The sequence below is a fragment of the Hemiscyllium ocellatum genome, chromosome 25, assembly GCF_020745735.1.
Source record: "Hemiscyllium ocellatum isolate sHemOce1 chromosome 25, sHemOce1.pat.X.cur, whole genome shotgun sequence".
Classification (NCBI taxonomy): domain Eukaryota; kingdom Metazoa; phylum Chordata; class Chondrichthyes; order Orectolobiformes; family Hemiscylliidae; genus Hemiscyllium; species Hemiscyllium ocellatum.
The window spans coordinates 12,203,958-12,226,419 of NC_083425.1; the positions used below are offsets into that span (position 1 = coordinate 12,203,958).

At 43.4% G+C, this 22,462-nt stretch overlaps 1 protein-coding gene across 3 annotated transcripts in view; it reads left to right on the plus strand.

Annotated features, from left to right (window-relative positions):
- aatkb (apoptosis-associated tyrosine kinase b) overlaps window positions 1–22,462 on the plus strand; it is a 456,234-nt gene that overhangs the window by 310,720 nt on the left and 123,052 nt on the right. The window lies entirely within an intron of this gene.

The window sequence follows — 22,462 nt, forward strand, 5'->3', positions numbered from 1 at the left end:
GGACTTATACACTTAATGGGAAGCTCCTGCAGTATGTTGGTGAACAAAGAGACCTTGGAGTGCAGGTTCATAGTTCCTTGAAAGTAGAGTCGTAGGTAGATAGGATAGTGAAGAAGGCACTTGGTATGCTTTCTTTTACTGGTCAGAGCATTGAGTACAGGAGTTGCAGCTGTACAGGACATTGGTTTGACCACTTTTGGAATATTGCGCGCAGTCCTTGTCTCCTTCCTATCGGAAGGATGTTGTGAAACTTGAAAGGGTTCGGAAAAGATTTACAAGGATGTTGCTAGGGTTGGTGGGTTTGAGCTATAGGGAGAGGCTGAACAGGCTGCGGCTGTTTTCCTTGGAGAGTCGGAGGCTGATGGGTGACCTTATAGAGGGTTATAAAATCATGTGGGGCTTGGATAGGGTAAACACGCAAGGTCTTTTCCCTAGTGTGGGGGAATTCAGAACGCAAGGGCATGGGTTCAGGGTGAGATGGGAATGATATAAAAGGACCTAAGGGGCAACACTTTTACACAGAAGGTGGTGTGAGTGTGTGGAATGTGCTGCCAGAGGAAGTGGTGGAGGCATTACGGCATTTAAAAGGCATCTGAATGGGTATATGAATAGGAAGGGTTTAGAGGGATGTGGGCCAAATGCTGGCAAATGGGACTGGATCAGGTTAGGATGTCTGGGCGACATAGACGAGTTGGACTGAAGAGTCTGTTTCCGTGCTGTATATCTCTATGACTCTGTCACAGACCACTGCAGAGAGTGTTCAAGTCTTTTGATGCTAGCCTTTCCAAGCTTTGGATTAAAAAAAAACACACCAACAAAAGCAGATTCTCAGTCGCAAGAATGTCACTTCTGCATGAAAGCGATACGTTAAAACAAAGTGTTGAAATTAGAAGCTGGAACAGTGCTAACTAAATCTGCAAATAAGTTAATACACTTAATATACTTTCATCAGAATTTGTATCCTTAGATGACAATGTACTTGCTGGGGAAATTGATGGCCCATTGGAACCAGCCATTAGGAACCCACAAGCAAGGAACAACCGGAGACCACTTGGCCCTTCAAGCTTGTTCTGCCATTCAGTAAGATCATAGCTGAGCTCATTTATATAAATGGATATCCAATTCAATTTAAGCTTGTCTCAGGAGCAGATGTTAGTGTGTTATCTGTTAAAATCCCTTGGTGGAAAGACAAAATTCGATAGGGCAAGCAGAACAACCATAACATTAGAGGAATGTCAAAGATTTCTTAAAGATTATCAGTTTGCAGATCTTGTATGAATCATGAACCTTCTTCAGACAGGACCTCTGGGTACGAAAAATGTTTGACTCTGAAAATTTTGAAATTTGGTGAGTAACTTCAACCAACTCAGAAAACAACACCTACTGACTACTGTGACACATACCAACCACAGGAAGGTCCTGGCACCATAAAAATGTTCACTGAACCCAAGAAGATGTATAGACCAATTTAAATCAGCTCTATTCGATAATGGTAAACTGGATAAGCTTTACTATTTTGATTTAATTGATTTATTGTCTCGTGTTCTGAGGTACCGTGAAAAGCTTTGTTTACGAGCAGTACAGCAGATCTTAGGAAGCAAGGATGTACGATCAAAAAGACTTAGACGGAGGCATCCAGGTTAACATTGAACAGGGCGTGCAGTGGGCGCAATCAGTATTAGCAAGATCAGCATTAATTGAGGCTAGATAGTCTGTTCATCAGTTTAATAATAGCCAGGAAGAAGCTGTTTCTGCATCTGCTTCTGTAGTGTTCAGGCTTCTATATCTTCTACCTAATGCAGGAGGTTGTAGCTGATCATTGTTGTTGAGTTTAACAAAGAAAAGCACCTTCTGCATATGGAAGTTACTCTGGAGGCCTTATGTAGCTCTCCCACTGAGATATATATGACGTGCTCAAGGAGAAACAAATCAGTTCCAGTTGTCTGTTATAGTTATTCTAGTCTGTTCCCTCTGCTGTTAACCATGCTTTGTCACAAAGCTGGTCTTTTTTTCTAAAATCTGTCTCTTTTGTCAAGGATACTGTGTCCTTGGTTTTTATCAGAGGGGGCGTAAAACAGTCCGGGCTCCGAAATGGCTGGGTTTGGTACAGAGATGAAAAGGGTGTTGGGAGGCCTTTTTGTTCATATGTAAACAGGTGAGACTTTAGGCCAAAGCTTTTATGTTTTAGAAGTGACCTGTATAATGAAAGGGGAGTGGTCAGTCCTAAAAGCTGAGTTCTTGTTGTGAGTCAGTCCAGCATTAGGCTGTGTGGAAACAGGCTGCTAATCTTTCTCTCCTTCTGTCCTTCTAACTTCGACCTGCAGGTCTGTTGCAGTTTTACTGTATGTTTAAGGGGTTTGTTTATTGGGACTGTTATGCATATTAGAAACAGCATAATTAAGTCAAGTTTGGATAAGACTGAGTACTAAGGATATTCTATATTCTGTTCTTTGTGTTTCATTCTATAATTTTGTGAAAACATTTTTGTCTGTTTTAAAACCTGGTAGTCAACCTCACTAATTTACTCTGGGTAATTTTCACTGTACACTTATTGAAACAAATTGCAAAGTTATGGTCTGGGCTGGCTGCTTAAGAACGTTTTGAGTAGTCTGGCCTAGCCCATAACAAGCTTAGCCTGATTTCTCTGAAAAATTACCAGCGTCTTATATTTTCAACATGTTATGATCCACGTTGATGTTGTTGCTGGACAAATCAGATCCCAGACTGAAAGCTTGCTTGATAGATCTTACTTTATTTATTTTTAACAAGGTAGTCCTTCACAGACACACAACACACAATGATGCAGGTTAGGGTTTAATAATGGTGCATGTGGAAGATGGTATGCCAGTGGATTGAGAGTTGGGTGAACGACCCTGGGTTTGAACATCAACATGCTGTGAAGGTTACAATTCACGAACAATGTGTGTGTCACCTCTGCATTGCAGCAAAAGGTCACTCTCACTCTTACTGCTAGAAGCCAGCTAACCCATGAGAAGGAAACAGGAGAAAAAGGTTCTCACATTCTGACTCCTGCCAGCAAGCCACCGCCAGGAAGAAATGTGACAACAACTTTTCAACTAACCTGCAAAAGCCAAAAATTCTAAAACTGAACATTCAACACTATTAGTAACCTCCACTGCAATGGCTGCAATATGCAGCTGTCAGCTCTTCACGAGCAGTTCAGGGACTGATCGTTTATTCAAACATGTTATCTCTTTATGCCCGCCTCTCATTTTAAATGTGTGTGCGCTGTGTTACATTCCTTCTCCCATTTAGTAATGTAAAAAATCGCTCTCCTGTTATTCAAGAAAACCTGGGACAATTGGTTCCTTTTAAAACTTAAGTTTATTTGGTCATTCACAAAGACATCCACAAGGGAAGGGATCATCTTCAACTTAACCTTGTTGGCAGCCAACTGAGTGAGCAGGTGAGTAACCAAGAGGCAGGATGTCAGTACACTCCTCTTGTGTGAGGTATCCTATTTAGAAATGTAGCAAATGGAGGCACCTCAACCCGGGCCTGGTTGTAACAATAGTTTTGGCGGGTTATGACAATAACTTGTTTTGGTTTACCAATTGGGGGAATCCTCTCTTAAACATGAATACCTCATCCTCATTGGCGGTCCCTTGCAGATGAGGATGACTCTCCCCTCTCAGCATGAGTCCATAAGTGGCTGTCTAGACCAATATTGCTTCCCGCAGACACTGCCCCACCTGGGACAAAAGGTGGTCACAGAAAGGGCTGGTTGGGCCGTTGGTGTGTCAGTGCGCTCCTTCCCCACTTTTTGCCAGGCTTCTGCTTTTTACCGATGGCAAGTCTCAAGGTGTTCGCCGACTTCTTGGATGTTCCTCCTCCTCTTCGGACGGTCTCGCCCCAGTGATTCCCAGGTGTCTGTGGGAATGCCGCACTTCCCCAGTGAGGCCTTGTGGGTATCTCTGAAGTGCTTCCTCTGTCCCACCTGGGGCTTGCCTGCCATTTCAGAGCTGGAAGTAGAGCACCAGCTTGGGGAGTCTCGTCTCAGTCGTGGAGACAACGTGCCCAGCCCATCGCAGCTGATCGGGGTGGGGGTGGTGGTCAGTGCCTCAATACTGGGGATGTTGACCTGGTCATGGCGGCTGGTGTTGGTACATCTGTCTTCCCAGCAGATTTCCAGGTCTTGCGTAGGCAGCGTTGGTGGGACTGCTCCAGGGCGAACGTGAGGTCTGCAGATGCTGGAGATCAGAGCTGAAAATGTGTTGCTGGAAAAGTGCAGCAGGTCAGGCAGCATCCAAGGAACAGGAAATTTGATGTTTCAGGCATAAGCCCTTCTGCAGGAATCAGCTCTGATCTCCAGCATTGGCAGACCTCACTTTCTCCTCGAAGATTTTAACCTACTGCGAATCCTCTTGCAAGGATGCCTTCCTTGAAGAAGCTCTCTTCCCCCCCTTGAAGGGCTGATGCCCGAAACGTCAAATTTCCTGCTCCTTGGATGCTGCCTGACCTGCTGCGCTTTTCCAGCAACACATTTTCAGCTCGGGACTGCTCCAGGGCCTTGACTGTCTGCTGAAGACAGTCCACATCTCAGAGCCAAATCGTAGGGCAGGAGCCGCCACAGCTCTGTAAACCGTAATCTTGGTGTTGGATCATAAGTACAGTTAAATGCTCAATTGACAGTTAACAGTTAACAGCACGGATCTCTGCAACTGTCAGGACAAGGAGTCTGTTACCCTCTGGAAATGATAACTCAGAATCCAAGCCAATGCTACTTGGTAAGAAGAGCTCAACATTGATGGAATATTTAAAAACAGTACAAAGTAAATAGATATAATTACAACACATGACCTGGCTTGTTCTTTATTGAAACAAGAAGATTTGGATGCATTCTGTTTGTTCTGTGATATAAATTGCTTTAGTCATGTTTTTGAGGTTAAGGAAAATTGTTTTTTTGTCTGCAGTTCCGAGGGCATTGATTGTCTTGCTAAACGTTACCAAAATGAGTGGGAAAAGGACATCAACACTTCGGCCAATAAAATTATTTTCATGTCAGAAGGCAAGGATCTTTTAACCACAGCAAAGTACTGAAAAAAATACAAAAGCTAAAAACAACAGAAGTCTAGGTTCGCCAATAAGGCAGATGGGAAGTTGCAGATTTTATGTAGATGCAAATAATCATTGTGTTGTAGGCACCCACTTGGTGGAGTGGGAATGGAAAATTCAATCTTACGGAAACATTAAAAAGAATGGGTGACAATGAAAGGTGCACATCAGATTGGAGGCAAACACTCTGAAAACCCTTGAGATAGTTCCATGAAGAGTCACAGGTTAGCAGAAAACTCCTTGGTTTAAATAAAGGGATCAAGAAGGGGTTGGGGGAGTCAACACTCCGTATTGCACTGGTCTTAAGTCTCACTTGTGGACAACTCTGCCGTCAAAGTCAGAAGTCACACATAGTCCAACAGGTTTATTTGAAACCACAAGCTTTCAGAGCAAGTAAACCTGTTGGACGATAACCTGGTGTTGTGTGGCTTCTGCCTTTGTCCACCCAAGTCCAACGCCAGCACCTCCATATCACCTCTACTGGCAACAGAGAAGCAGGTGAGGAATCTCAGCCTGTTTTTGTTGTTAAACCCCTTTTTGGCTGCAGGGAGTAGGTCATGAAAGTGACTTCAATAAAATGATGAGGCTGATAAGTAAGCTCATTCCCGATGTACAGACAAGCTCCATTATTTTACAAATACAATTATATTGGAATAAGGACACAATCACTTCATCAAAATGAAATCTTCATTACAACAGCGAGTAGTGCAGTTCTATTACATGGGAATGATTAGTTCCACAGTTATGTCTTGTACAGTAACTAATGTATCTCATTATACTTTCATAAATGATTAAATCCAATTGCAGCAACAACTGGGAAAAAAAATCAGAAGCTAAATGCTTTTAAATTGCAGGTGTCGGTTTGAAAATGAGTACAGCAGACTGTGTGGTTGCCATTTATATTGCTTGGTGCAGTATTATATGGTGATAACATATTATTCTAGCTCTAATGGCCGTGGGGTGTATCCATGTTTCCAGGCGAATGTTCTGAGGGCATGGGTTGAAATCCTACTGTGGCAGACAATGAAAGGTGAATTCCATGAGACTCTTGTTCTAAAGGAGTGGTGTCCCTCCCTCTGAGCCATGAGGGCCGGGGTTCACATCTCACTGGCCTCCAGCAGTGTGCCAGAATGTCTCTGAGCAGGTTAATGAGGAGACATCTATAATGATTGTAGTGTGCAGGATTTAATTGGCTGGTGCTTTGTATTTGTTAAAGCTGCTGAATCAGCTCTTGCATGCAGAATTCTGTTTCAGTGACACTGAAACTAAGCTGCTTTTTTTAAAAACAAGTTACAGAGTTTGCAGATCACTGAATCCCTCCAGTACGCAAAGAGGATGCACTGACCCTCTGAAGAGTAACCCACCCAGCAGCCCCCATCCACCCTATCCCCAAAGCGGTCTTTGGATTCTGCAGCAGGTAGGGGGCAGCAGAGAGAAGAAATGCTCAAATGCAGTGCAGTCTCTGTAGAAAATCCTATTTGACTCCCATTTCCAGGTCAGCCTTTGGGATGTGTCGGTGTGAAGTTGCCATGCTGCAATGAAACCCCCAAGCCATTGGTGGCGCTGTCGCACTTCCATGGAGGGAGGGCACAGTTAACAACATGATGAGCTGACTTTCCCATCATTAACATGGACCCAGGTATTTAGAGTGGGAAAGCTTCACAGGAACTGCACATAGATTCAGGGCTTCTTTAACGTGTCACCCCTTGACAACATGCACACACTACAAGTGGGACAAGGCATGATTTTTGAGAGACAGCTGAGATACACATAGTTGGCATTCAGCAATAAAGGATTTTTAGATTAGATTCCCAACAGTGTGGAAACAGACCCTTCGGCCCAACAAGTCCACACCGAACCTTCATATAGCAACCCACCCAGACCCATTCCCCTAACTAAGGCATCTAACACTATAGCACAGGAGAATCGACGTTTCGGGCGTGAGCCCTTCTTCGATTCTCCTGCTCTTTGGATGCTGCCTGACCTGCTGCGCTTTTCCAGCGACACATTTTCAGCTCTGATCTCCAGCGCTCACTTTCTCCACCTAACACTACAGGCAATGTAGCATGGCCAATTCACCCAACCTGCACATCTTTGGACTGTGAGAGGAAACCCACACAGACACAGGGAGAATGTGCAAACTCCACACAGACAGTCACCCGAAGCTGGAATCGAACCTGGGATCCTAGTGCTGTGAGGCAGCAGTGCTAACCACTGAGCCACCTATTTACATATGAAAGAACTGAAAGCAACATGATCATTCTAAAAAATGAGAGATGTAACAAAGAATCCAGGTCTTTTTCAATATATAATTTCAGTTATATCACTCTGTGCACTTTTGCTGTAAATTCTGTGTCATGCGATGTTATACTCCACAATCACCTGAAGGAGCAGCACTCTGAAAGCCAGTGTTTCCAAATAAAATGTTGGACTATAACCTGATATTGTGTGATTTTTAACTTTGTCCACCCTAGTGGACTCCTTTTTATGAATTATTGGTCCATTTTTTTGGATTTGGTCAGGCATTTTAAAGCCTGGAGCCTTTTCCACTATTAACGCTTCCAATTGATCTGTGTTGGGATCCCGAAAACACTGACTTGCCTGCACTAGTGACTGGGCTGAGCAATATTTATCACTTAACCATCAACTTAAAAAAAAGATTGATTATCAAATTAGTGTTTGTGCATTGTCAAACTCACAAATTGGCTAAAATGAGATAAAAAAAATGAATGCTGGTGATCTGAAATAATCAAAAACAGAAGTTGCTAGAGAAACTCAGCAGGTCTGGCAGCATCTGTGGAGAGAAAACACAATTAATGTTTCGAGTCCAACGACCTTTCACCCGAACAATTCTGAATTTCTCCCACAATTTCTGGTTTGGTTTTGTTTTGTTTCCCACGAATTGGAGACTGGATTTCCTATACTATAGCCACAGCTGCACTTCAGAAGTATTCCATCGGCTGTAAAATGCTTCAGAACAGCTTGAGGTGGTGAAAAGCGCTATGTGAATGCAACATTTTCCTTTTGCCGTGGGTGTGGCCTGCAATGAAAATAGTCACCATGGTAAAGTTGTTAATCCCCCACCGGCTTGTATGACATTAATGCTGACCTTGTGAAAAATCCAGTTTGCAGTAACTCTGAACCTTGCCTCTGTTCTGATGCAGTTGTGTGATTCTGCATGCCCTTAAACATGAAAATTATTTGCTTCAGTTTGTTTCACCTTCAATGGTATAGCACTAGCATTGCATTGCTTAGCTGACATGTTCACTAAAACTGAGAAACACTCTGCCAACCAATAATGTTGAAAGAGGATACAATTTGTTGATGGCAGAATTGGTTAATGAACCATTGCCATCATTTTCACAGAGCAACAAAGGCTTTTGTTATTTGTCATTGTCCCAGTTCCAACCAGCATACTGCAAGGAAGTTATTTTTTTCCCCACTATATATTGTCACTGTGACTCTTGGATAAATCACATTGAGTGACTGACTGTGCCTGCAATTCAGTCAAACACAGCAGCAGGTATTTTGCAATCCGAGGCTTTTATAACTGTTGGGCATTTGGTTATAATGCTTTGCTGCAAAGAAATTGTCATTAAAATGTCTGTGAATTATTCAGCTCAATTTTACACAGTATGGAGTCACTCATAAAATATCATGATGAGAGTTTCAAAAGCAGCACAATTTCCTTATGAAACAAACCTTCAGGCTCATTTGCAATGAGTATTATGCAGAACAATCTTCAGATTGCCAGGATTATATTCATTTATTAAGGAACATATGGTTATGTCACTGTGGATCGATCTGACAGGATTGCGTGCTGCATTTCCCATTTAAAACCACATGTTCCCATTGCTTTTCAGCATCGCATTGCTCTCATAAATGCTAATAACAAACAAAAACAAGCTGCATTTATATAGTGCATTTGACATGGTAAAACATTCCCAAGGCTCTGCGGAGTAGCGTTACTGAGCAAAATTGACCCTGAGCCACAGGGGGTGTTAGGATGCGAGGAGAGGAGAGTCAGGCAGCGACAGAGCTGAGGGCCGTTGATGATTGGAAAAGTGGTCTCCATGGTGGAGTCGAGGAAATTACCAGATGGACCAAAGTTTGCAGTTTTCTCCATTTCGGGCGTTAATTTGTTGCTACCGTGGACTAATTGGAGACATTTTCTGTAGATTATACCTATTGATGTGCATCTCATCACAGGGAGCTGGGCTGTCCTTGTTTGCTACCATTGCTGTGAGCAAGGCCCTCCTCCTCACAACCAATAAACAGTCAGTGGTGTGTGTCTCACATTGACAGTGAAACTGAAATGGATGAATCAGGTGAGCAGACACCAGAGGTTTGTGTGAATCAGCTGCCCTGTCCTTTATTCATATTCAGTGGTATATGCCAGGAGGAGAGAGACTAATGCTGACTAACATTGAGCCCCAGATTGTAGATGTTGGAAATGAGAAAGAAAACGTTTGCAACCTTGGGGCAAATCTCGCTGTCAAGCTAAAACTATGTAAAAGTCAATTTGCCTGGGCTTTTTACCACCGTGAATAAAACAGATGCTCAGTGGGGCAGGGAAGTTGTGTTTCATAATCAGCGAAAGGCTGTGTTTTTCTGCTGTTTGCCTGTGAGAAATTAGTTATTCAGGCCAGATGCTTCCAGATTTAATCACTGGTCCAGTCTGAGTGAGCTGATCTCAGCTGCTGTTACAATTGGCCTTAGCACCTCTGGGCTAAGAAGGGGGAATATCTGCAGAGTTGCTGCTCATCAGTCCTCTGTGTATGCGTGGACCTTGGATGCAAACCAGGCTTCTGGTCCAGCTTTGCTGCTTTATACGTCCAACTATTGATAATTCTCACACAGGGAACATGACCACGTGACATGGGCAATTGTTTCAGGGGGGCAGGTGAGAGGGTGCAGAATACTGCTCATAATCTCCATCTGTTTAACAGCCCATTCAGGATGCACTGCCAAGATGATGCTATAGATGCTATCAAATGCTGTCTTTTCTCTTGGTGTTTGGAGTGGGTGGGGGAGGAGACACAGAGGTGGGTCAAATCCTACAGGACATTGTTGAACTGTCACAAGAATGTACAGCTGCAGGAAACAGGAAGTGAAGCTCAGGCACTTCCCTGGAGGAAGGAAGGTTTGTTTACTGGCTAAAGTTTTCAATTTTTTTTCCTGTCAAGCGACAACCAGGCTTTTTTTTTAAGTGACACCCTCACTTGACACCCGCACACTTGCCTTCCTTGCTCAGACATTTTGAGTATGGGGGTTGGGATGTCATGTTGAGGTTGTGCAGGACATTGGTGAGACCTCTTCTGGAGAACTGGGTCCAGTTCTGGCCATCTTGGTATAGGAAGGATATTATTAAGCTGGAGATTTACCAGGATGTTGGGAATGGAGGACTTGAATTATAAGGGAAGGTTGAATAGGTTGGGACTTTTTTTCACTGGAATATAGAAGGTTGAGGGGTCACCTTATAGAGGTATAGATAAGGTGAATGGTAGGTGTCTTTTCCCTAGCGTGGGGGATTTCAAGACGATGGGGCATATTTTTAAGGCGAGAGGATAAATATTTTAAAAAGACATGAGAGGCAACCTTTTTACACCAAAAAGTGGTTTGTGTGTGGAATGAACTTCCAGAGGGAGTGGTGGATGAGGGCACAGTTACAACATTTGAAAGACATTTGGATAAGTACTTGAATAGGAAAGATTTAAAGGGATATGAGCCAAGCCTTAGCAAGTGGAACCAGTTTAGTTTAGGATAATGGTTGGCATGGATTGGTTAGACAAAGGGTCTGTTTCCATGCTGTATGACACAATGACTCTAAATAAACTGAGGAAGCAAAGGCAGCACTAATGACTCCCTTCTGACTATGACCAGACTGTCCATCATGGTATAAAAGTGTTGAAAAGAATCCCTCATCTGCACCTTAATTATTTTGTTTCATGTAGTTTAAATTGACCACTCAACTGGAGTTGAGCTCTCAGCAGTACAGAGCTCCCATTGCTTGGTTTATATGGAAACCATTGAAGGAGGAAGAACCTGGAAGAGAATATGTGTTCTTCTCAATGTTGCCATTGCCCAGATACTGTTTCCCACCCTATTCCATTATTCATTAATGAGTAAAGTCACCATTGTCCCACTCTTACATGAGAGAGAGAGAGAGAGAGCTAGTGGTGATTTAGCCTGAGGGTCACCACACCTCAGACAAGGGTTGGGGGGGGGGGAAGAGGTTAAGAAGGAGAGTCCTTCATGGTACCCTCAGCCAGTGTGGAAATTGAACTCACACTGTTAGCCTCATTCTGTTGCAGACCAGCCAACTGAATTACCAACCCCCAAGTCATGCTGTCATAGTCCCAGAGGACCATTGGGCTTCTCTCTCATTGGAGAGAGTTTAGGCTGGTGGTGAATTTAACCTGAGGGTCACCACACCTGAGGTGAGGGGTGAATATAAGAAGGTAGGATCCATCATGCCAACCTCAACCAGTGCAGAGATTGAATTTGCGCAATTGGCACATTCTGCTTTGCCATCCAGCCAATTGAGCTAACTGACATTATGGCCAGCAAAACAAGCTTTCGCAGTTAGGAAACCCAGAGCTGTAAAATCTCTACTTAATTATATGTGCGTTTTTAGAGAAAACATTCTCATTGATTCGCTGTGCTTCCTGTAACCTTGGGTTCAGCTTAAGAGGTGCTGTATGGCCTCTGAGAAAGTGGGGACTGCAGATGCTGGAGATCAGAGTCGAAAAGTGTGGCGCTGGAAAAGCACAGCAGGTCAGGCAGCATCCGAAGAGAAGGAGAGTCAACGTTTTGGGTATAAGCTCTTCATCAGGAATGTGGGCCTCGATTCACTCCCCTCGATGACTGCTATTTTACATTTCTCCACCTCAACAGAGGAGTCTAACACTTTATCTCCGCCTCACTCCCCAATTAGGATGCCTACTAAAGGCTGTTAACCTACTGAAAATGGTTCATGCCCCAGTTCTCTGCCAACTCTTCCAGTGGCACAGATATTACAACAGGCGCTTTGAATCTGAAAACAGGCTGCATTTTCTGATTTCGGTGTTTGCAATGAAGTTAGATCCCACATTGTTAGCTTTTTTAAGCAGGCTGTTTCTGTGGTGCAAGCACCAGTAAAACAACAAAACACTCTAAATGACTGCTGTAAAACCAGCCTAAATATGTCATTGACGAATTCCTCTGCTAATCCAATGCTGCATCTCATTAATTAAGAATTAAGATGTTTAGTTGATTCTTCCTAGCTCGTAATGTACAGCAAAACGCAAATCTGTAGTTCAGTGCTTATAGACCAACATTTAAAATGAGGAACAAAAACAAAAATTGCTGGGAAAACTCAGCACATCTGGCAGCATTCGTGGAGAGAAAGCAGAGTTAAAATTTCAGCATCCAGTGACCCGCCTTCAGAATGGGAGAATTTAAAACCGGACGCTGATTTATAATTAATAATTTTCTCATGTCTGCATCCTCATAATCAGAACAACCCTCTCTGTGGATTGTCACCTTGTGGGAGGGAGGGAGGGAGCACTTTGAAGATCTCCTAAATCAAACCATCCCACTTGGCTGGAACGTGATCAGCTACATTCCAAAACAGCCCATTGACGACTCGCTCAGCAAAATACCAACACTTGAAGAAGTCAAGGAGGCAATCAAAGCCTCGAAAAACAATGAGGCCACTGGACTCGATGGAATACCAGCCGATGTCTATCAAACTGGAGGTAACCTGCTTCGTTACCAACTGCATCAACTTCTCCTCAAGATCTGGGTAAATGAAGATGTACCAGCAGACTTTAGAGACTCAGTAATCATTACCATCTACAAAAGGGAAGGCGATCGATCTGAATGTGGAAACTATTGTGCAATTTCCCTGTTAGCAACAGCAGGAAAAATCCTCACCCACATTGTGAACAACCGGCTCAAGCCTTTAATTGAGAAGATCCTTCTGGAGACACAAGCTGGTTTTAGAACATCATGTGGAACAATCGACATGATCTTCACTAGGCGACAACAAGAAAAGTGTCGCGAACAAGTTCAACCTTTGTACATGGCATTCATCAACCTCAGCAAAGCCTTTGACTCAGAATCAAGGGAGCTCCTGTGGGGTGTCCTATCCACCTATGGCTGTCCTGAAAAGTCCTTTCGAATCCTGGCACTCCTCCATGATGGCGTGCTTGCCACAGTCATGGTCAGCAACAGTAACTGTGAGCCTTTTCCAGTCAGGTCAGGAGTAAAACAAGGGTGTGTGATTGCCCCAACTTTGTCCAGCATCTTTATTGCAACAATCATCAAGGACGACCTAAACCCAGGAATTGAAATTGTCTGCAGAGCAGATGGCTGACTTGTCAATCTTGCCCGTCTCAAATCCAAAAACAAGACATCGAAGAGTTTCTTCATCGAGTTCCAATACGCAGATCACAACAGTGTTGCGGATCTCTCAGAAAACTACCCACAACAGATTCTGACTGCCTTCAACTGTGCACACACCAAACTTGGACTTACCACCAATTCCAATAAAACTCAGATCATCCATCAACCATCACCAACTGAGACAAATCAGATAGAATCATCAATTCAACTTGGCGAAACAACCCTGGAAAACGTGGACCACTTTTCGTAACTTGAAAATCGCTTCTCCTCCAATGTCGATCTGAATGAGGAGATCCAAAATTGTCTTTAGTGCACTGGAACAACTTTTGGACTATCAACGCTGTCTTCGAAAGATCTTGACTATCAGCTGGGAGGATAGAAGAACAAACGTCAGCGTGCTGGATGAAACAAAAACAACAAGCATTGAAGCCTCGGTCATCAGGAACCAACTAAGGTGGAGCGGTCACATTGTTCGGATGAAAGACAAACGTCTGCCAAAACAAACCTTCTACTCCCAGCTTAAGGAAGGTAAATGTAAAAGAGGTGGACAACAGAAGGGATTCAAAGACATTTAAAAAGCCAACATGAAGAAATGTGACATCGGCATCAACAACTGGGAAACCAGTGCCAAGTACAGGAAACTCTGGCAAACTATCATCCGAGAAGGAACAGCAACTTCCGAAGATGGGCAGAACGAGAAGAAAGGGGCAGAACGAGAAGAAAGGGGAAGAAAAGGGAAAGCAAGGCAGCAGCAACCAAAGCCCGATCTGCCATCTGGAACGACTTGTCCTCAATGTGAAGAACTTTCAAAGCCAAGATTGGATTCATAAGCCACTTGAGAGCCCATAAATAGATCAACGTAACAAAGACCAACATCCTCAACCTAGACGGATAGCCATGATGACAATCAGAACAACTAACATGCGATATTGATCGAGAAGCTGACACTTAGACTGGCAGGATTTCAATTCCTATATCCAAGGTATCTTTTTGTGGGAATGACTTAATATATGGTGGCAAGCACAGCTGCCTCACAGTGCTAGGGACCTGGGTTCAATTCCCGCCTCGGGCAACTGTGTGGAGTTTGCACATTCTTCCTGTGTCTGTGTGGGTCTCCTCTGTGTGCTCTGGTTTCATCCCACAATCTGAAGATGGGTAGGTCAGGTGAATAAGCCATGTTAAATTGTTCATAGTGTTAGGTGTATTATTTAGGGGAATGTGTCTGGATGGGTTACTGTTCAGAGAGTCAGTGTGGACTCAGCGTCATAGAGATGTACAGCACGGAAACAGACCCTTCAGTCCAACTCGTCCATGCCGACCAGATATCCCAGTGGCAGGCCTTTTGATGAAGGGCTCTGGCCCGAAACGTCGAATTTCCTGTTCCTTCGATGCTGCCTGACCTGCTGTGCTTTAACCAGCAACACATTTTCAGACCAGATATCCCAACCCAATCTAGCCCCACCTGGCCCATATCCCTCCAAATCCTTCCTATTCATATACCCATGCAGATGCCTTTTAAATGTTGCAATTGTACCAGTCTCCACCACATCCTCTGGCAGCTCATTCCATACACATGCCACCCGCTACATGAAAAGGTTGCTCCTTAGGTCTCTTTTATATCTTTCCCCTCTCGCCCTAAACCTATACCTTCTAATTCTGGACTCCCCCAATCCAGGGAAAAGACTTTGTCTATTTATCCTATCCATGCCCCTCATGATTTTAGAAACCTCTATAAGGTCACCCCTCAGTCTCCGACACATTGGGATGAAGGGCCTGTTTCCATACTGTAGGGAATCTAGTTATATAGTGTGAATATATCTCTAGAAACAGCAGCACCTGCTTGTAACTAAAGACCTTATCTCTTTCATTATTCAAAGGCTAGCCCTTGACATGTTATAGTTTAACAGTTTGAATAAATATGGGGTAAATCTTGCAAAATGTGAAGCATTGAGAAGGGATTGAGAAATGGAGCTGGTTGACCAGGAGCCTATTTCTCCTGTTTCAAGATACTCATTAAGGCCTACTTTTCTGACCTTACCTTTGGTCCCCTATCTTCATATTTTCATAGTCATCTGAGTGTCAGTTTTCTTTTTAATAATATCTATTTATAAAACCTGAGGGAGGTTTCTTCAGATGAAAATAGAACACACAGGATTACTCATCTTTCCAAAGACTTTACAGTCACCTGGACGCCATGACAAATAGGGAAGTGCAAGTAATTGGAAAATGTACTTTTTTTTCCAAGCAAGTGAATAATGATGGATTCCTTCAAGATGAAGGGCTTATGCCCGAAACGTCGAATTTCCTATTCCTTGGATGCTGCCTAACCTGCTGTGCTTTAACCAGCAACACATTTTCAGCTGGATTCCTTCAAGACCATTGATGTGTTGGTGAAATAAGCTTGCCAACTATTTGTATGTTAAAGAGATGGGAAACAAGGCGGGGTCTGTCAGAGCTCCATGGATCTATCTCAGAATGAGAGAGCGAGAGGTTTACCTCCAGTTTCCTTCAATCTCCACCTTAAGCAGGTTACTGACTCCGCTGATACTAATTCGACACCATCAGGACTGGCAGGATGGGCTGGGCCCCGATATGGAATAGGGCAGAATAGCATACAGTCACAGAGATGTACAACTCGTCCATGCAGACCAGATATCCTAAATTAAACTAGCCATATTTGCCAACATTTGAGCCACATCCCTCCAAACCCTCCTATTCATATACCCATCCATATGCCTTCTAAATGTTGCAATTGTACTAGCCTCCTCCACTTCCTCGAGCAGCTCATTCCATGCATCATCCTCTATGTGAAAAAGTTGCCCCTTAGGTCCCTTTTGAATCTTTCCCCTCTCACCATAAACCGTTGCCCTCTAGTTCTGCTCCCCCACCCCAGGGAAAAGACCTTGACTACTTACCCTATCTATGCCCCTCATGATTTTATAAACCTCTATAAGGTCACCCCTCAGCCTCCGATGCTCCAGGGAAAACAGCCCCAGCCTGTTCAGCCTCTCCACATAGCTCAAACCCTCCAACCCTGACAACATCCTCGTAAATCTTTTCTGATACCTTTCAAGTTTCACAACATCCTTCTTGTAGCAGGGAGACCAGAATTGCACGCAATATTCCAAAAGTGGCCAAATCCATTTCCGGCACACCACATCATGACCTCCCAACTCCTGTACTGAATGCACTGACCAATAAAGGCAAGCATACCAAACACCTTCCTCACTGCCATAATCACAGAAAGCGGCCATTTGTCCCAACAATGAGCACAAAGGCAATCCCATTAAGAGGCCTCTCTGCAATGAAGCCACAATGTTTGAACAGCCATCTTATAGTTCTGCATCGTATTGACTTTGAAACATAAACAAATATTGCCCTGTCATTTGGGAGCTGAATGCAGGTTCAACAGTTTATGAAGCAGCTGTTTTAACCAATTGGGTGCTAAATTGAGTAGTTGGTCTAGCAGAGGGGTATGGAGCATTGTCTGGGAAGCAGATTTAGTGACTGCATGGACCATCAGAAAAGGGGACCTGAAAGAGGAAGACTGAAAGAATCAAGAAGCCAGGCAAGACAGAAGAGTCGCATGGACCACTGACTTGTGTTTATAATATGAGAAAGAGAAACATTTTTCAGGATGGGGAGTATCCTGATATGATATTCCTTTGATTTTATGGCATATAAAATAGTGCAAAAGATAAAAGAAAACTGCTGAATGATTCCAGATTGGGCGAAGTGATAATAATTGGTGATTGAAAAGCACCAGAAGAGAACGAGAAACTATGATAGAGGGTGGGACGAGGTTTGTATGTAGCACAAAGACAGTCATGAAACTATCAAGGTGAACGGCCTGTTTCTGTGCCGTCAGCACATTGTACAAATAGATTTACTGAGGAGTTTGCAAAATGAAAAAAATTATAATGACCAGTCCAGATTCTACAAAAGACATTCCGAGTGACAGGTTGACGCAGGCTAATTCCTTTTATTTGTTCCCTTCAGATTGCGTGAGGATTAAGGGCTCTGTGATTATGTAATTTTACAGCTCTCAGATCAAAACTGAAATGTTAAGTTTTAAAACTTCAAGTCATCATTTTGCTTCAAAGTGGTAGATTATGACTGCTGTGGAATTGGATCGAGATCAGAGTAGGTAGGAGATGTGAGACTAACCAAAAGCTGGAAATACATGGTGCTGATACTGGGTAACAAAAGTGATGATTGTATTTTGTTCCCAACATTTATACACGTGACTCATTTAAGATTCAAAATAATCTTGGTCATTTTTGTTTTTAGTAACTTAAGATAATAATACAATATATGTGGGTCTGTTGCCTCATTTGCACCGTATTAGACTATATATAATCCTCATTAATCTAAAGGGTGTCAATGAGTTTTATCCCTACATATACATATGAATCATAGAATGTCTGCAGTGTGGAAACAGTCCATTCAGCCCAATAAGTCCACACCAACCCTCCAAAGAGTAACCCACCATTCCCCTACCCTATTAATCTACATTTCCCATGACTAATAGCCTACACATCCCTGAACACGATGGGCAATTTAACATTACCAATTCACCTAACCATCTTTGGAACTATGGGAGGAAACCCACTGAGACACAGAGAGAATGTGCAAGCTCCACACAGACAGTCGTCTGAGGTTGGAATCAAACCCGGGTCCCTGACACTGTGAGGCAGCAGTGCCAACCATTGAGCCAAGGTGCCACCCCAAATCTGTCTAAACATCTCCTTATTCTTGGGGTTATTGGCTGTAGTGCTGTCTACATGCAGCCTCCATTTAAAGACTATTTCCAACAATGTATTTCATTTTGTGGGTGTAAATGTCATGCTTATCAATGAGTCAAATGCTTGGAAATGGAGATACATTTCTCTTGTTTGGTTCCGATGTCAGTGGGAACCAGGCCAGAGATGTTTGTACATCGATGAGAAAGAGCAAATGTGAAGGAGCTCAACAGAAGAGCAGCAAAACGTTTGAGTACATAACCCTGTAATGGCTAAACTGGGACAGACCCTACCCACCCTTCATGAATCACAAGACAGCTGTGGAAAATATCAGGATTAGGGGACACTGTAGAGTTCTGGAGGTTGTCAGGAAGTTGTAAGTTAAAAATCACAGAATACCAGGTTGTAGTCCAACAGCTTTATTTGAAGTACTGAGCTACCTGCCAAAGGAGTAGCGCTCCGAAAGCAAACACTTCCAATTAAACCTGTTGGATTATAACCTGGCGTTGTGTGATTTTTAACTTTGTCCAACCCAGTCCAACACCGGCACTTCCACACCAGGGGAAGAGGAGAAGTTTTATTTTTTACCTGCCCATCTGCACCTGATCTCGGAATGGCTGATCCTACACTGAAAATGGAAATGTGTTTCATTGCCCGGTCCTGTGCTGTGCTGTGATAATTACAAATTTTTCCACCAATGTGTAATCTTGTCTTTAGAAATGATATATTATTCAGGCAGCATGTCAATGGTGATTATTCCATGACTACAACTTCTGAGAAAAAAAACATACAAGTCCAAAGTATAATCACAGAGAGTACACTGACTATGTTGTGCATTTTAGTCTCTTATGTATTTACATATTTGTAGTCTGTAATATTTTGCATAATTACATAGGGTATAGCACATTGAAACAGGCCCTTCAGCCCATTGCGGGGTTTACAGCATAAACATAAGAACTAGGAGCAGGTGTAGGCCATTTGGCCCATCAAGACTGCTTCGCCATTCAATAACTTCATGGCTTATCTTTTCGTGGACTCAGCTCCACTTACCCACCTGCTCACCATAACCCTTAGTTCCTTTACTGTTCAAAATCTATCGATCTTTGCCTTAAAAGCATTTAACGAGGCAGCCTCAACTTCTTTACTGGGCAGAGAATTCCACAGATTCACAACCCTCTGGGTGAAGAATTCCTCCTGATCTCAGTCCTAAATCTGCTCCCCCCTTATTTTGAGGCTATACCTCCTTGATATAGTTTCACCCACTAGCAGAAACAACCTCTCTGCTTCTATCTTATCCATTCCCTTCATCATTTTATATGTTTGTGTTCTACTAGCACCTCCTCCCATTGTTTCTCATCCACATTTACCATTGTAATCCTCTAGTTCCTTCTCCATTCATATCCATGTCTGGTGTCCCCTTAAATACATCTCTACTATTCACTTCTACGACTCCCTGTAGCAGCAAGTTCCAAGTTCTCACCTCTCATTAGGTAAAGAGGTTTTTTCTGATTTGGATTTTCAGGTGGCGTTGTGTTTTAAACGCCCTTTCCTACCTTCACAGGATTCAGCAGCATTTGTTTTCAATCCATTGCCCTTGGGAAGATGACGGTGAGGCACTGTTTCTTGAACCTGCCCAAGATGGAAGGGAGGTGTTAGGAACCAGTTGTTAGGATTTTGAGCCTGCAGTAGGGAAGGGCCAGCAATGTAATTCTGAGTCAGCATGGTGCAAGGTTTGCGGGAGTCCTCACACGTGGTGGTTTTCCCATGCATCCGCTGCCCTTGTCCTTCTGGGTAGTAAAGGTCACAGATTTGGAAGGTGCTGTCGGAGAAGCCAAGGTGAATTGCGACAGTACACACCTTCCAGATGGTACAGCTTGCTGCCACTGTGCGTGAATTTCATGGAAATGGTACCAATCAAGCAGCAGCTTTGTCCTGGAAGGCATTAAACTTCTTGAGTATTAATGGAGCTGCACTCATCTAGGCAAGTGGGATCATTCCACCATAATCCTGATGTGTAGATTATTGATGGCCATTGTGGAGTTAAGAAATGAGTTAGTCAGTGCAGAATTCCTATCCTCTGACCTGCTCTTGTAGCTAACGTATGACTGGTCCAGTTCAGTTTCTGGTCAATGAAAATCCCCAGGATGCTGACCTGGGGGATGAAGTGATGGTGATGCAATTGAATAGAGATTCATAGAGATGTACAGCATGGAAACAGACCCTTCGGTCCAACCTGTTCATGCCGAGCTGATATCCTAACCCAATTTAGTCCCACCTGCCAGCATCAGGCCCATATCCCTCCAAACCCTTCCTATTCATATACTCATCTAAATGCCTCTTAAATGTTGCAATTGTACCAGCCTCCATCATATCCTCTGGCAGCTCATTCCATCCATGTACCACCCTCTGCGTGAAAAAGTTGCCCCTTAGGTCGCTTTTATATCTTTCCCCTCTCACCTTAAACCTATGCCCTCTAGTTCTGGACTCCCCGATCCCAGGGAAAAGACTTTGTCTATTTATCCTATCCATGCCCCTCATAATTTTGTAAACCTCAATATGGTCACCTCTCAGCCTCCGACGCTCCAGGGAAAACAGCCCCAGCCTGTTCAGCCTCTTCCTATAGCTCAAACCCTCCAACCCTGGCAACAGCCTTGTAAATCTTTTCTGAACCCTTTCAAGTTTCACAACATCTTTCCAATAGGAAGGAGACCAGAATTGCACGCAATATTCCAACAGTGGCCTAACCAATGTCCTGTACAGCCACAACATGATCTCCCAACTCCTGTACTCAATACTCTGACCAATAAAGGAAAGCATACCAAACACCTTCTTCACTATCCTATCTACCTGCGACTCCACTTTCAAAGAGCTATGAACCTGCACTCCAAGGTCTCTTTGTTCAGCAACCCTCCCTAGGACCTTACCATTAAGTGTATAAGTCCTACAAAGATTTGCTTTCCCAAAATGCAACACTTCTCATTTATCTGAATTAAACTCCATCTGCCACTTCTCAGCCCATTGGCCCATCTGGTCCACATCCTGTTGTAATCTCCAATTTTGGTGTCATCTGCAAACTTACTAACTGTACATCTTATGCTCGCATCTAAATCATTTATGTAAATGACAAAAAGTAGAGGACTCAGCACTGATCCTTGTGGCACTGCACTGGTCACAGGCCTCCAGTCTTCAAAACAACCCTCCACCACCACCCTCTGTCTTCTACCTTTGAGCCAGTTCTGTATCCAAATGGTTAGTTCTCCCTGTATTCCATGAGATCTAACCTTGCCGAATGCCTTACTGAAATCCATATAGATCACATCTACTGCTCTGCCCTCATCAATCTTTTTTGTTACTTCTATGATGGGAGATGGTTGCATTCTCTGTAGTTGGAGCTAGTCCTTTCATGGTACCTGTGCAGCATGAATATTATTTGCTGGTATCTTGTGTTAATGTCATTCAGCTACACTAAGACAATTAGGACTAGTTTAGTTTTGGAAAACTGGTCAGCATGATCAAGTTGGACCGAAGGGTCTGTTTCTGTGCTGCATGACTCTATGATCACCACTAGAGGAAGCATCCTCTCTGTCTGCACTGTATCAAAACTCCTTGGAATTTTAAAGACTTTTATTAGGTCACCTCTCAGCCCCTTTATACTCATTCAAAATGAGATGTACCCTGTCAATCCCTTCCTGATGTACCTACCATGTGGGTAGTTCGGCGTGATCTACCCCACATTTCTGAAATGTGAAATCCAAGTGGATACGTTCATCATTGTTCTGACTCAGTAAACAGTTGGGAGTTTGTTCATCAAATGCACAAGGAACAGAGATGAGGAGAAACTTCTTCACCCAGAGAGTGGTGGCTGTGTGGAATGCTCTGCCCCAGAGGGCAGTGGAGGCCCAGTCTCTGGATTCATTTAAGAAAGAGTTGGATAGAGCTCTCAAGGATAGTGGAATCAAGGGTTATGGAGATAAGGCAGGAACAGGATACTGATTAAGGATGATCAGCCATGATCATATTGAATGGTGGTGCAGGCTCGAAGGGCTGAATGGCCTACTCCTGCGTCTATTGTCTATTGAACATTAAATGTCACTAACATTGTCGCTTATAGTTCCAGACTGTGTCAGGTAATATACTTTATGCAATTTTCAACTGATTAAAGCCAAAGCAAAAGGTCATTAGTGACTTCTGCAAAATGTAACAATTTCATGTGAACTGTAGAAAATTCTTGAAAGGTGTATCTTGAACCTTATTCA